The sequence below is a fragment of the Perognathus longimembris genome, chromosome 14 (assembly GCF_023159225.1).
Source record: "Perognathus longimembris pacificus isolate PPM17 chromosome 14, ASM2315922v1, whole genome shotgun sequence".
Taxonomy (NCBI): Eukaryota; Metazoa; Chordata; class Mammalia; order Rodentia; family Heteromyidae; genus Perognathus; species Perognathus longimembris.
In genome coordinates, this window is record NC_063174.1 from 6,975,720 (window position 1) to 6,989,232 (window position 13,513).

Genomic DNA, 13,513 nt, shown 5'->3' on the forward strand with positions numbered 1-13,513 from the left:
AATTCGGGGCCTGGGAGCTCTCCCTTGCCTTTTTGACTCAAGGCAGGTGCTCTACCACCTGAGCCATGGCTCCTCTTGGGGCGTTTTGCTGGTCAATTGGAGATGAACCTCACAGGACTTTCTTGTGCACACTGGCTTCCACCTAGGATCCTCAGATCGCAGCCCCCTGAGTAGCTAGGATTACAAGTGTGAGCCACAGGTATTTTTTCTTAAAATCTTATTACCAGGCTTCCATTCCCAGTCCTCCTTTGTATCTTTGAAGAAACATTTTTTTTTCACCTCAGAAAGCCCCCTTACAGATATTGAACAAATTTAAGTTTGCTTGATTTAAATCTATATTATGCTCATTATGAAGATAAATCACTAGAATGAACCAATCGAATCTCAAAGCAAGTGGAGATGGAATTGGAAGCTATAAATCTTTGAAAAGTTTTCTTGCCCAATCAATAAAACGGTGCTGCCTCCCTTATCAGGAATGCTACAAATCATTCTGATTTCACAGATCCAAAAATGTATTAGTATGCTTTCTGAATACACATTTTGAGATTAATTCTTCAGAAAATACCTTTGGCAAGAATTGCTTATGCAAGAAAGTGTGATTGTTAATACATTACTTAGCCTGCTACTAATATAAACCTAAAATAACATGTTCTGATGCACACAACATTATTAAGTTCTGTGATGCATTTTCTCCAGGTCCAAGCTGAATGTAAATAAAAGTAAATAAGGACTCGATTTTCTTTCCCACACAACACATGCAGCGAATTCCTTGAGTATGCATCAGATTAGCATTTCTTTTTGTACAGTCTTGGAGAGTTAAGATGAGGAATAATAGTGTGACCCTGATTGCATTACCCAGGTCATTGATTTGGTCTCAGTTGGCACAATATGCCTATACATTCAGGTCTGTTGTTTTAGAAGATGACATCACTGACAGTGTTGCTGCCCATACAAAATAGTGTGACTGAAGAAAATAATCCGTGCATAATCAGTAGTCTTTTGTACTCAAAAATTGAAGCTGCTTGTTTGCTGGTTGTATTTCAGCCTGCCTTAGACTTTTAATTAAAAGAAAAGGAAAAATCTCTGATGGCTGCATTAAAGAGTTTCCAACTTTTGCTGACATTTGTCTTCACTGCACACAAAATTGCTTAATGTCTGCACCTTTAGGTCATTATAACTGTTGAATCAGTATTATTATTCTCAGATAGATCCAAATTTTAAAAGTCTTGAAAGATCTTTGAAACAGTGACACTAGCTATGATCTTGGCTAAATTAGGATTTTTGTGTCTATTTGCAGATGGGTGTAGAAGATACAGAGTTCTATTGAAAACTGAGTTCTCAGAGACTTTTCTACAGTGAGAGAGCTTTGATAATTTGGCGAACCCTTTCTGTGAGCAGATGAGTTTTCTCTTTAATGGTTAACTTCTCAAATATTAACAGCTAAACTTTCCTATTGACTGAGAATCTTGAGCATAGCTTTAAGTAATGTGATGGGTTTTGGCTTATTCTTCCCTTTTACCTGCAGATGGCAGTAGTGAGTAGGAAATAAAAAAGCATTTCCTTTTTGTATTTTATGAAACTGGCTCATCAAAAAGAATTTAAGGAAACAGAAATACATGTAACACCATAGTAAAATGTGAATAAATAACAAAGCAATAAGAGCAAAGAAAAAGTATATTGGTAAGTCACAATAGAGGGAAATTTAGAACAAAATAGTATGTAGCAAAGCTTTTAAATTGTGTTCATCATATGTAATGTCGAGGTAGATCAGGTTGTACAATTTACTTGAGTTTGAAGTAAAGAAAAAGCAGCTTATTACTTTTTTTTTTTAGGAAGACAGTAGTTTACTGAACTGTAAGAACTCTTTGCCTTTTAGCTGGGTGCTACTGGCTCATACCTGTAATCCTAGCTACTCAGGAGGTTGAGATTTAAGGATCACAATTCAAAGCCAGCCAGAGAAGAAAAGGCCATGAGACTCAACAAAAGCTACTCAGGAAAAGCAGGATGTGGTGCTGTGGCTCAAGTAGTAGAGTGCTAGCCTTGAGCACAAAGGGACTCAGGGACAGTGCTCAGGCTTTGTGTTCAAGCCCCAGGATCAGCCTCCCTCCCCCAGTAGTCTACACAAGAAATAACTTTCTAGCCAAGTTCTGGTAGTTCTCACTTGTAATTCTGGCTACTCAGGAGGCTGAGATTTGACCTTAACGGTGATAAGCCAGCCCAGGCAGGAAAGTCTGTAAAAGTCTTATCTTCAATTAACCATCAAAAAATGCTGGAAGTAGATCTGTGGCTCAAGTGGTAGAGTATTAGCCCTGAATAAAAAGAGTGCAGGGACAGCTGCCAATTTACACATATGAAGGTGTAGTCAAGGATTGCTGAAGAAGTAGTAGTCTATATCCACTGTAACATAAAAATGAAAAATCAGGTTCCTAAAATTCTATATAATGGCAGAAATCATTTTGGCTTGGGAAAATGTCAAAGCAGCTGTCTTGACAGGAAACAGATGGCACATTTTAAAGAGGTGGCTGAAGGGAGTTGAATGGTGGAACCATTAAGCAAGTATGTGAAAGGTTAGGGTAAGCCAATAGGGGGTAAGGCGAACAGTGCTAACAACTGCAGGAAGCAGTTACAGAAGAGGTCAGAGGAAAAGAGAGCTGTAGCTGGAGGATAGACACTCAACCTGTAGCCTTCCCACAGAAAAATTGCAGCGCTTACCAAATGGTAGCCTGTGTTCCTTCTCCTCCTTTTGGATTTCCTGACATTTCTCCTACTGACTGAACCCAACTGAAAGGATTAGAGCAAGCGTTAATTCAGTACAGAGAGAGCAGCCTCTGAGGACACAAATAAGATGCAGAAAGGTGACAAGTGGATCTGAAAGGATATTTGAAGTATATGCAATGAGGCAACTGTTCCTGGTATCTTTTCCATGGCCAGAGGAAAATGTCAGTGTTTAGCTTACATAATACAGAATTACTTAGTTGCAAAATATACCCATCACTCCTAAATACCCAGTGCTGCTCTAATTATAATGAATCATTTCATGAACCAATTAAATTTTGGATGGCATGTCTAAAGAATATTTTAGTTTAAGAATTTGAGACAATTACCTATTGAGGTCAGTCAGATAATGTCGAAATAAAAACTGTATTTATAAAAGAGAAATTAAGTTTATTTTTAAAATTTTGTTATTGTATCACTTCAACATCACAGAGAATGTTTGGGATACTCTGAATTGGTCCATGCAAATTTCACTTTGAAGGATGCCCATTTGAGTCACCAAGAGACATTCAGTCTTCTACCTGGACATCTGAAAGTGAGGTAGAAAAGGTCCATGTGAATTCTGACTTCTACACACTTGCCACACATATTAAGATTTTGAAGAAGAGGAAACAAACAGCTGGGTGCCCTTGTTGCATGCCTTTAATCCTAGTTACTCAGGAAGCTGAGATCTGAGGATCATGGATCAAAGCCAGCCTAGTTAGGAATGGCCATAAGACTCTTATTTCTAATTAACCACTAAAGAGCCAGAAGTGGGGGTGTGGCTCAGGTGGTAGAGTGACAGTCTTGAGCAAAAATGCCAAGGGTTAATGCCTACGCTGGGTTCTGGCACCAGTACCAGTGTGCCTGTGTGTGTATGCACAAACATGCACGCGCATGCCCAAAGAGGAAACATTTATTCTATGTACGTTTGTTTGTATGTATGTATGTATGTATGTATGTATGTATGTATGCATCTACCTACCTACCTACCTACCTATGATACTCCCTTCTTTTTTAATTTTAATTTTTATTGTTAAAGTGATGTTCCGAGGGTGATACTTCCTTCTTAATAGCTGAATCTTTCACATGACTATGTTGTAAAACAGATAGAGAACAAATTTTTACTTTGGAGTTTGACATCTGTTGTTCGTTTTAATTCTTAATACGACATCTATTTGCTAGTGTGTTACCTAGGTAACATAATATGGCAACTGTTTTTTTAAACTCTAAGGCAATGATATATATCTTTGGCAGTCTGTAGGGTTTCTCCAGAGTAGGCTGATAAATTATCTTAATATTTGGGTTAGTTTTCTGTTTATAGTGTTGCGATAACTTAGAAAAACATAAGACCTCTTGAACATTTGTAAATGCCCATTAACCCTTTTTCTAAATCAGGCTAACCTGTTTTTATTTTTTAAAATAATATTGGCATTGATATCCTTTCTTGAAGACAATTATCAGAGATTATGAATTGGATGACAGAGATTCTGGATATCTTTGTAATGAAATGTTGGAGCCCCTGGATAGGATTTGTCCTACGGGCTATACAGAATTGCTTTGTCTTTGACCAGTCTGTCTTACAACTCTGTAGAAGTAGAGTTAATTTCTAACTGCAAAGTATTCCTATCTGTAAAAATGTAAAATTGTCTCTAGTGGAATGTACCTGGTTGTTACCCTTTGGCATGTGCAGAAAAAGAAATGTAGATCATTCATATGTTCATATTAAACTGTAATGATCCCATAAACAGAAAATTCCTGTTTCAGAATAATGACTACATTCATGCATTTGTGCAATCGTTAATAAACATTCATTCATCATGCCAGACACCACGAGCTAGATATCCAAAATATACAGGGAATAAGATATTGCTGTTTCTCTTCAGAAGCTCAGAATTTAGTGAAAAGACAGGGGAAACAATAGGAGCATTAGAAAAACTCCTCACCAGTGTTCTTTCCAGTCCTCCTTTTGGCCTCCCAACAGGTGAAGGACAAGGCTCAGAAGAGAAGCCATATCCTGAAAGGCCTGAAAAACTAAATGTGGGAGACAGCCCCTCATTGAAAGACCTCTTGCAAAATTGCCACAAAATGTATTTTCAGGGTTAGATCACCTCTGCGCATTTTTTTTTCTTAGCAGTTAAATTTCTCATCAGAATAAATTTCTTCTCCCACTTCCCTCTCTTCCCCTCCCCTCTATACTGGGAGCTGAACTCAAGACCTTGCATTCTAGTGCTGGAGCCAACCCCCCCTGGCTTTATCTTTTATAGCACTTGTCTCGTCCTTAATTATGCTGCTTTCAGGGTCTCCATACTTCACTCCATGCTCTACCTCCAACACCACTTCTTCCTTCCTCAAGACCACAATCGAAATTCTCATCTTTTTAGCACTGTGTTTGGCTGCACTGTGCTAGGTGTGAAGCTGATTAAAGTAATTCCCATCCTCCTATGAATGAAACTCGCCCTTCTTAAATGGCATATTTGCATTTTAATAGCAATCCTTTAGCGCACTTTAATATCTCGTTGGTAGAATGTGTGAGTTACTTTTTGTGGGAAGGAGGAGGGAGATCATGTCGTAATTCACTAAAGAGTTGCTACTCTAAGAGTGTCTGAAGTCTCACCTCTCAGTCACTCCTCAGCACTATGAAATTTGCTTCTCTCCTCAAAGCAATTATGCTGCAAGCTTTAGAGATTACATCCAATGGACATATTTTAGACCTCTTCCTTAACAAATATGCATGCTCTATGTTTTGAAATGTCTTTTGTGACAAAAGACTTGGTTTTCCTATTCCTTCTGAAGTTTCTTTCCTTCTACTTGCTTCTAAATGTTAGTATTCCAGTTTCAGCACTGGTTGCTTATTATATAATGAATCAATTCACTTAATACATGGCTATTAGGTGTCTATGGCATGCTAAATATGGTTCTAAGCAATGTATATAGTGCTGTGAAGAAACTAAAGCATCTAACTGGTATAGTGGCACATGCTTGGAATTCCAGTACTCAGGAAGTAGAGGTCGGAGAATCATGACTTTGAGAGCAGTCTGGGCTACACAGTGAGCCCTGGTCCAAAATCCACAAACAAAACCCCAAGTCCCTCCATAACCTATATGCACATACCTAATTAGATAGAGTGGGAATGACAAAGAATGCAAAAATAAACAATTAACTTAGATAATATCAGGGAGTAACAAACATTATAAAAAGAGACACAGGGGCTGGGGATATAGCCTAGTGGCAAGAGTGCCTGCCTCGGATACACGAGGCCCTAGGTTCGATTCCCCAGCACCACATATACAGAAAACGGCCAGAAGCGGCGCTGTGGCTCAAGTGGCAGAGTGCTAGCCTTGAGCGGGAAGAAGCCAGGGACAGTGCTCAGGCCCTGAGTCCAAGGCCCAGGACTGGCCAAAAAAAAAAAAAAAAAGAGAGACACAGCAATGTAAAGGTAACATTTTCAATAAGGCCTCGTTCACAGATGATACTTGCAGTGGAAGTAAGGGATCGATAGGCTTGTAAAGTGTTGGTTCATTTCTTAAAGTTTAAATCCTGCTATGATTTGAGTGAGTGTCCCCCAAAACCCATGTATTAAAGGCCTTGTCCCCAGTTCATGAGGAGCTGGCAGAACTTTTAAGAAGTAAGGCCTAGTGTGAGGCAGTCCAGACACCCGGGCTCTTGAGCCTCCCGCTTCTCTCTGCTTCTCAGTTATCTCGAGGGGGACAGTTTCATCCTGTGCATACTCCCACCATTATGTGCTGCCTTGCTACAGGCCCCAAAGCAACAGGACTAAACCAACTATGGACTGAAATCACTAAAACTTTGAGTCAAAATAAACCTTTCCTCTTTATAATCTCTCTCTCTCTCCTCTCTCGTTGGTCATGGGGCTTGAACTCTGGGCCTGGGTGCTGTCCCTGAGCTCTTCAGCTCAAGACTGAATTCATTATCTTAAAACACACACACACACACACACACACACACACACACACACACACACACACTTTCTTGCTCTCTCTTTTTCCTTCCCTCTCCTTTCATCTGTCCATCTGTCCATCTCCCTTCTCCCCTTCCTATTCTTCCTCTCTCTTCTCTCTTTTCTTCTTCCCTCTTTCCACTGCCATTTCTTATTTCTGAAAATGGCACTGCCATCTGTCTTCTATGACAAGAATATATATGTTTTTCATATTTGATTCATCATTTTTAGAATAGCTTTTATATTTAGGGAAATGCCCACATTATGAGCAATCTCCTCTTACTCATGTAAAAATCAGAAACTCAAATTCCCTGTCTCTTTTGTAGTTATGATACAGGTATGATAATTAGATACACTTATGCTAAATGGAATTTGGATGTGAGCTGTGTGAATTAGCAGGCTCTATGTGAGGCTTACAATCTTGTTGGCAGAGTTTTCAGGTGCTTGGGGGCTCAGGGCTTGAGGGAACAATGATACTGGTAGCCGTTGCAGTAAAACCAAGTTGCTGAACCTGATGGCTGTAGCAATAGCAGTTGGTGGCATTTTCTGAAGTAGGGAATACCTTGACAAATTCCTCATTGGATAGTTCTATGGCACATTTTGTATGTGTTTCCTGGGGGAAATTAGCCTTGACTATTTTTCTAGCTATTGGATTTTTTTTTTTTTTTTTTGGCCAGTCCTAGGCCGTGAACTCAGGGCCTGAGCACTGTCCCTGGCTTCTTTTTTGCTCAAGGCTAGCACTCTACCACTTGAGCCACAGCTCCACTTCTGGCCATTTTCTGTATATGTGGTACTGAGGAATCAAACCCAGGGCCTCATGTATAGGAGGCAAGCACTCTTGCCACTAGGCCATATTCCCAGCCCCTGGATTTTTTTTTAAAAAAGAACAAACAACAAAAATTAGGTAGCCAAAGTTGTCTTGGACTCATTATGTAATCCAGACTGGCCTTGAATTTACAATCCTCCAGCCTCAACCTCCAGAATGCTGGGATTAGAAGGGACTGCCACCATACTACGTTAAGCTACTCCTGTAAGCCTGTAAACAGTTTAATCTTCTAGTAAATCATTTTTTGGCTAAAACAGGAGGAATAAAATTCTACTGTTTGCAACAAAGAGTGCTATTTGGCACAGGAATCATCCACATTTTACGCCTCTCCCTTTGTCTCTCAATCAATAGAATTTATAGGATTTTACAGTGTTGGGGCTTGAACCCAATACCTTGCACATACTGAATACATTCCATCACTAAGCTACTACCCAACCTGTGCCTTCTAGTTTGGCCTCGCTCCACTTTAGCAGTCATGGAATTTTAAAATGCAAATGGAATTCCATCACTCTTGGCTTAAGACCCTGCAATGGCTCCCTAAGGCCCTCAGGACAAAGTGTAGGATCAGTTCCAGACTGTTTTGCACAGATTGTCAGAATCAAGGGCCTGGTTGACCTTTCCAAGTCATTTTCACAAGCCTGCTTCTCACACCTATGTTCCAATTACACTTTTTTTGCTGAGCTGGGCCAGAGGCAATGAGATCCCTGGAGATCCTATTAAAAATGCAGAATCCAGCTCTATTCCAGACTTACTGAATCAGAACCAGCATTTTAACAAGATCATTAGGCAATGCATTTGCATGCTGAAGTTTGGGTAGGGCTTCTTTCCCTCCCAGGTTTTTACACATTTTATTTCCTCTATGTTTCCTACTTTTTACGTGGACTACTATTCTGCAGAACTCCAACCAGATGGTCCTTCATCTTAGAAAGTGTTTTACATGTGAAGGCTTATTTAAGGGGAATTTAAAAAAATTCCGGCATGGCCCTCGTTGACTCCCTTCCTCCTTTCCCAGTTCCAGGGTTGAAACTTAGAGCCGGGAGCTTGCTATGCAGGTACTCTACCACATGGATCAGACCCTCAGCATCAGGATATTTATTTCTTTTACGGTTATTACTCCTTTTTCTTCTCTTCTAAGCAGGATTTTTGTACTGAGAACTGGAGGGAAAATATCGGATTTCTCTCTCTCTCTCTCTTTTTTTTTTTGGCCAGTCCTGGGGCTTGGACTCAGGGCCTGAGCACTGTCCCTGGCTTCTTTTTGCTCAAGGCTAGCACTCTGCCACTTGAGCCACAGTGCCACTTCTAGCCGTTTTCTGTATATGTGGTGCTGGGGAATTGAACCCAGGGCCTCATGTATATGAGGCAAGCACTCTTGCCACTAGGCCATATCCCCAGCAATATCGGATTTCTCAATGTGGCCTCTAGAGATTTCGGATAAGACCTAAACATGAGAACCTTTTCCAGGTGATTATTATGTAGAGCCAAATTCAGAGCTCCATAGGAAGAGAGGCTGTGTCTTATCCACATCTGTATTCCCAGACCCGACTGTAGTGCCAGGTACATATACGATACCAGTAACTCATTCTTTTTCCTGGTTACTCAGGGATATGCAGTTTTCAGTTCTACGCAGTCTTATCTTATACACTAACCACTCTCATGTACATTGGCATCTGGGAAGCCTGCTCATCTCATTAAAACAAAGAGCCATTTCATGAGGGAAGAACATGGGCTAGCATTTGAAGCGTATCTATAACTACCTCTATCTTCGGGTGCCTGTTTGATGCTAACAGAACAAAGCAGGTTTATATAATTGGATGCTAATAGGCACAGTGCATGGAAACGCTCTCCATGCACAAGTTCTATAAAGCAAAGCCATTAGTTCCTTGTTTATAAGCCTCTTGGGTTCTGAGAATTCAAAATTGTGAGGAAGTTGATAGATTCTCACTGCAACAAGTAGATTTTCTAAAAAGTAGATATTTTTCAAACTTCTATTTTTTATTTTTAAAAATTGATTTCTTTATTGTCAAAGTGATGTACAGAGGGGTTACAGTTTCATATGTAAGGCAGTGAGTACATTTCTTATCAAACTTGTTACCTCCTTCCTCATTTTTCTCCCGCCTTTCCTCTCCCTCTATCCCCCCCCCCGAAAATGTACAGTTTACAAGCATATAGTTTTGTAAGTATTGCTGTTGCATTGGCTCATTTTTTTTTCTTTTTTGCCAGTCTTGGGTCTTGAACTCAGGGCCTGGGCACTGTCCCTGAGCCTCTTTTGCTCAAGGCTAGCACTCTGTCACTAGAGTCGCAGCAGCACTTCTGGCCTTTTCTGAATCGAACTCAGGGCTTCATGCATGGTAGGTAAGCATTCTGCCACATTCCTAGCCCCTAAAAAGTAGATTTTCTAAAGTGGAGTTATGTGAGTGGTTAAAAATAGTATAATTTCTTTCTGTCCTGGAGGAGATTATAATCTATAAAGAGATGAAACAAAGCAGATTAAAAGAGGTACTAGACTTTCTCATATACCACACATCCACACATCCCAGTGCAAGTTTTTGTCTTACTGTACAGGTTTGAATAGGGCAACAAAAACCATTTTTCTGGAGCCGCTAGGTTTCCAAAGCACATGTCTTGGTGCAAAGAATCCTAAAGTCTATCTATTACCTTTCTTTAATTTTTAAAAAGTTGTTATCATAAAGGTGATGTACAGAGGGGTTATAGTTACACCGGTTAGGTAATAAGTACATTTCTTTCCTTTTTCCCTTTTTTATTTTTTGCTAGTCCTGGGGCATGAACTTAGGGCCTGTGTGCTATCCCTGAGCTTCTGTTTTTGCTCAAGGCTAGCTTTCTACCTTGTGATCCACAGCTCCATTTCTAGCTTTTTCTGTGATTAATTGGAGATAAGAGTCTCATAGACTTTTCTGCCCAGGCTGGCTTCAAGCCATGATCCTCAAATCCCAGCCTCTTGAGTAAGCTAGGATTATAGGTATGAGCCACCAGCGCCTGGCACAAATACATTTCTTTTTGGACAATTCTCTATACATTCTTTTTAAAAAATATTTTTTATTGTTTTTATAAAGGTAATATACAGAGGGGGTACAGTTTGTTTGTTTTTTTTGGCCAGTCCTGGGGCTTGGACTCAGGGCCTGAGCACTGTCCCTAGCTTCTTTTTGCTCAAGGCTAGCACTCTGCCACTTGAGCCACAGCGCCACTTCTGGCCGTTTTCTGTATATGTGGTGCTGAGGAATCGAACCCAGGGCCTCATGTATACAAGGCAAGCACTCTTGCCAGTAGGCCATATCCCCAGGCCAAGTGGGGGGGGTACAGTTATACAAGTCAGGTAAGAGTCTTTCTTTTTGGATAATGTTGCCCCTTCTCTCACTCCATTACCTTTCTTAAGTCTATAAAACCATAGAATCTACTAAGATTAAAACAAGGGCCAGGGGCTGGGGATATGGCCTACTGGCAAGAGTGCTCGCCTTGTATACATGAGGCCCTGGGTTCAATTCCCCAGCACCACATATACAGAAAATGGCCAGAAGTGGCGCTGTGGCTCAAGTGGCAGAGTGCTAGCCTTGAGCAAAGAGAAGCCAGGGACAGTGCTCAGGCCCTGAGTCCAAGCCCCAGGACTGGCAAAACACACACACACACACACACACACACACACACACACACACACACAAACAAGGGCCAATGATTAAAGTTTTCAGCCACTCAAGAATTTTCATCTTCTTCCAAGTTGTCATAGTCCACACAGTCCAAGGACATTCCCAGAAATTCAGAATATCCCAAAAATTCTGATACCATGTCAACTAGTAGGATATCCATGGCATCAAATGACTGTTACTGTCTCTCCATAAAAATTAATTATAAAGATTAATTTCCCTTCCTTTCTGTAACTCTTTGTAATTAATATTATGCATTTTGATGATGCTTAGGTAAGGTGTCCACTTGTCATGTGGAATGATTTGTGTAAAGATAGGTGTCATAGTTAGGGATTAAATGTGTGTTGTTGCCTAAGTCTTTCTGGCTTTTTAAATTGAGCTGACTAGATAGTTCAGTTGATTTAGAATAGATAGAACTATATATTGATTAATATCTATTGACTGATAACTAGAACTTACTAACTTCTTTGGTTTGGATCTGAACTGCCAGGAAGCAAGCCTTTTCCTTTGCCATACACTCTGACTATGATGCTCTGCCTTACTGAAGACCCAAAAGTAGTGGAGCCAACCAATTATGGACTGAAACTTGTGAAGCCATTTGTTAAAAGAAATAATTTCTCTCTTTTTTTAAAAAACCAGTCCTGGGGCTTGGACTCAGGGCCTGAGCACTGTCCCTGGCTTCTTTTTGCTCAAGGCTAGCACTCTACCACTTGAGCCACAGTGCCACTTCTGGCCTTTTCTGTATATGTGGTGCTGGGGAATCGAACCCAGGGCTTCATGCATGCTAGGAAAGCACTCTGCCACTAAGCCATATTCTCAGCCCCCTCATTTTAAGATAACTGAGTTATCTTAAGTATATTATTGTTACATGGACTGAAAACTGACTAACACACTAAACTAAATATAAAGGTAACCGGTGCATAGTTCTATACAACCTGGGTACTTTATTGAATTGAAAAAGCTTGAAGCAAACCTTTAAAACAAGGAAAGACAAATTAATATTGCTGTTATTAAATGGTATATATGATGGCAGGCAGATTCTTTTTTTTTTTTTTTTTTGCCAGTCCTGGGGCTTGGACTCAGGGCCTGAGCACTGTCCCTGGCTTCTTTTTGCTCAAGGCTAGCACTCTGCCACTTGAGCCACAGCACCACTTCTGGCCATTTTCTGTATATGTGGTGCTGGGGAATCGAACTGAGAGCTTCATGTGTAGGAGGCAAGCACTCTTGCCACTAGATTATATCCCCAGCCCCAAGCAGGCAGATTCTTAAGCATTATAATTATCTCTGTTCCATATTTTGGAGACATTTTAATTTGTAGGTATTAAAAATAGAAACTTAAGATGTCTTTATGTTTAAACCATTTAAATATAAATACCTATGGTGTGTATTTGCTAGAAAATTTTGAGACAGAAAACTTAAATCCACTGCTACATTTGTTGACATTTAGAAATTGATATTCCAACTTTCAAAACTTAAAGGTTAAGAATGACTTAAAGGTTAAGAATCATTTAAGATGACTTTTAATCTATGATAATTTTAAAAAGGAAAATAGCCAGTGTTGGTGAAGATGTGGAGAAACCTTTGTACATTGCTAGTAAGAATGTGATGTGATGCAAATTGAAAGTTTGATGGTTCCTCAAACAGTTAAACAGATAAGTACCATTTGACTCAGTGATTCCTTTCCCAAGTATGTACCTAAACCAATTAGAAACAAGAGTCAGGGGCCTATGGCTCACACCTGTAATCCTAGCTACTCAGAAGGCCGAGCTCTGAGGACTGAGGTTCAAAGCTAGCCTTGGCAGAAAAGTCTGTGAAATTTTTATTTCCAATAAACTAAGCCCCTCAAACAAACAACATAGTAGTGGAGCTCTGGCTCAAGGCTAGCTAGAGTGCTAGCTTTGAACAAAAGAAGCTCAGGGACAACTCCTAGGCTCTGAGTCACGCTCTACGAATGGTGTGCACCCATGCGTGAATGTGCACGTATACGTGCACACACACACAAACACACACACACAGAATCATGAACTAAAGTAGATTCTCCCACAAATGTTTATGTTTGATTAGTGCTCATTCGTAATAGTCAAAAGATAGAAATAACCTATGTCCATCAACAGATTAATGGATTTAAAAAGTGTGATATCTATTATGATGGACTGTAGTTTAGACATAAAAGAGTGAAATTATGTGACATGGTTACATAGATGACCCTTTGCAAACTTTAGGCTAAGTGAAATAAGTTAGATACAAATGAACAAATATTGTATGACTTCACTTGGGGATATGATCTAGAATAGGAAGCTCTTGGAGACAAGACAG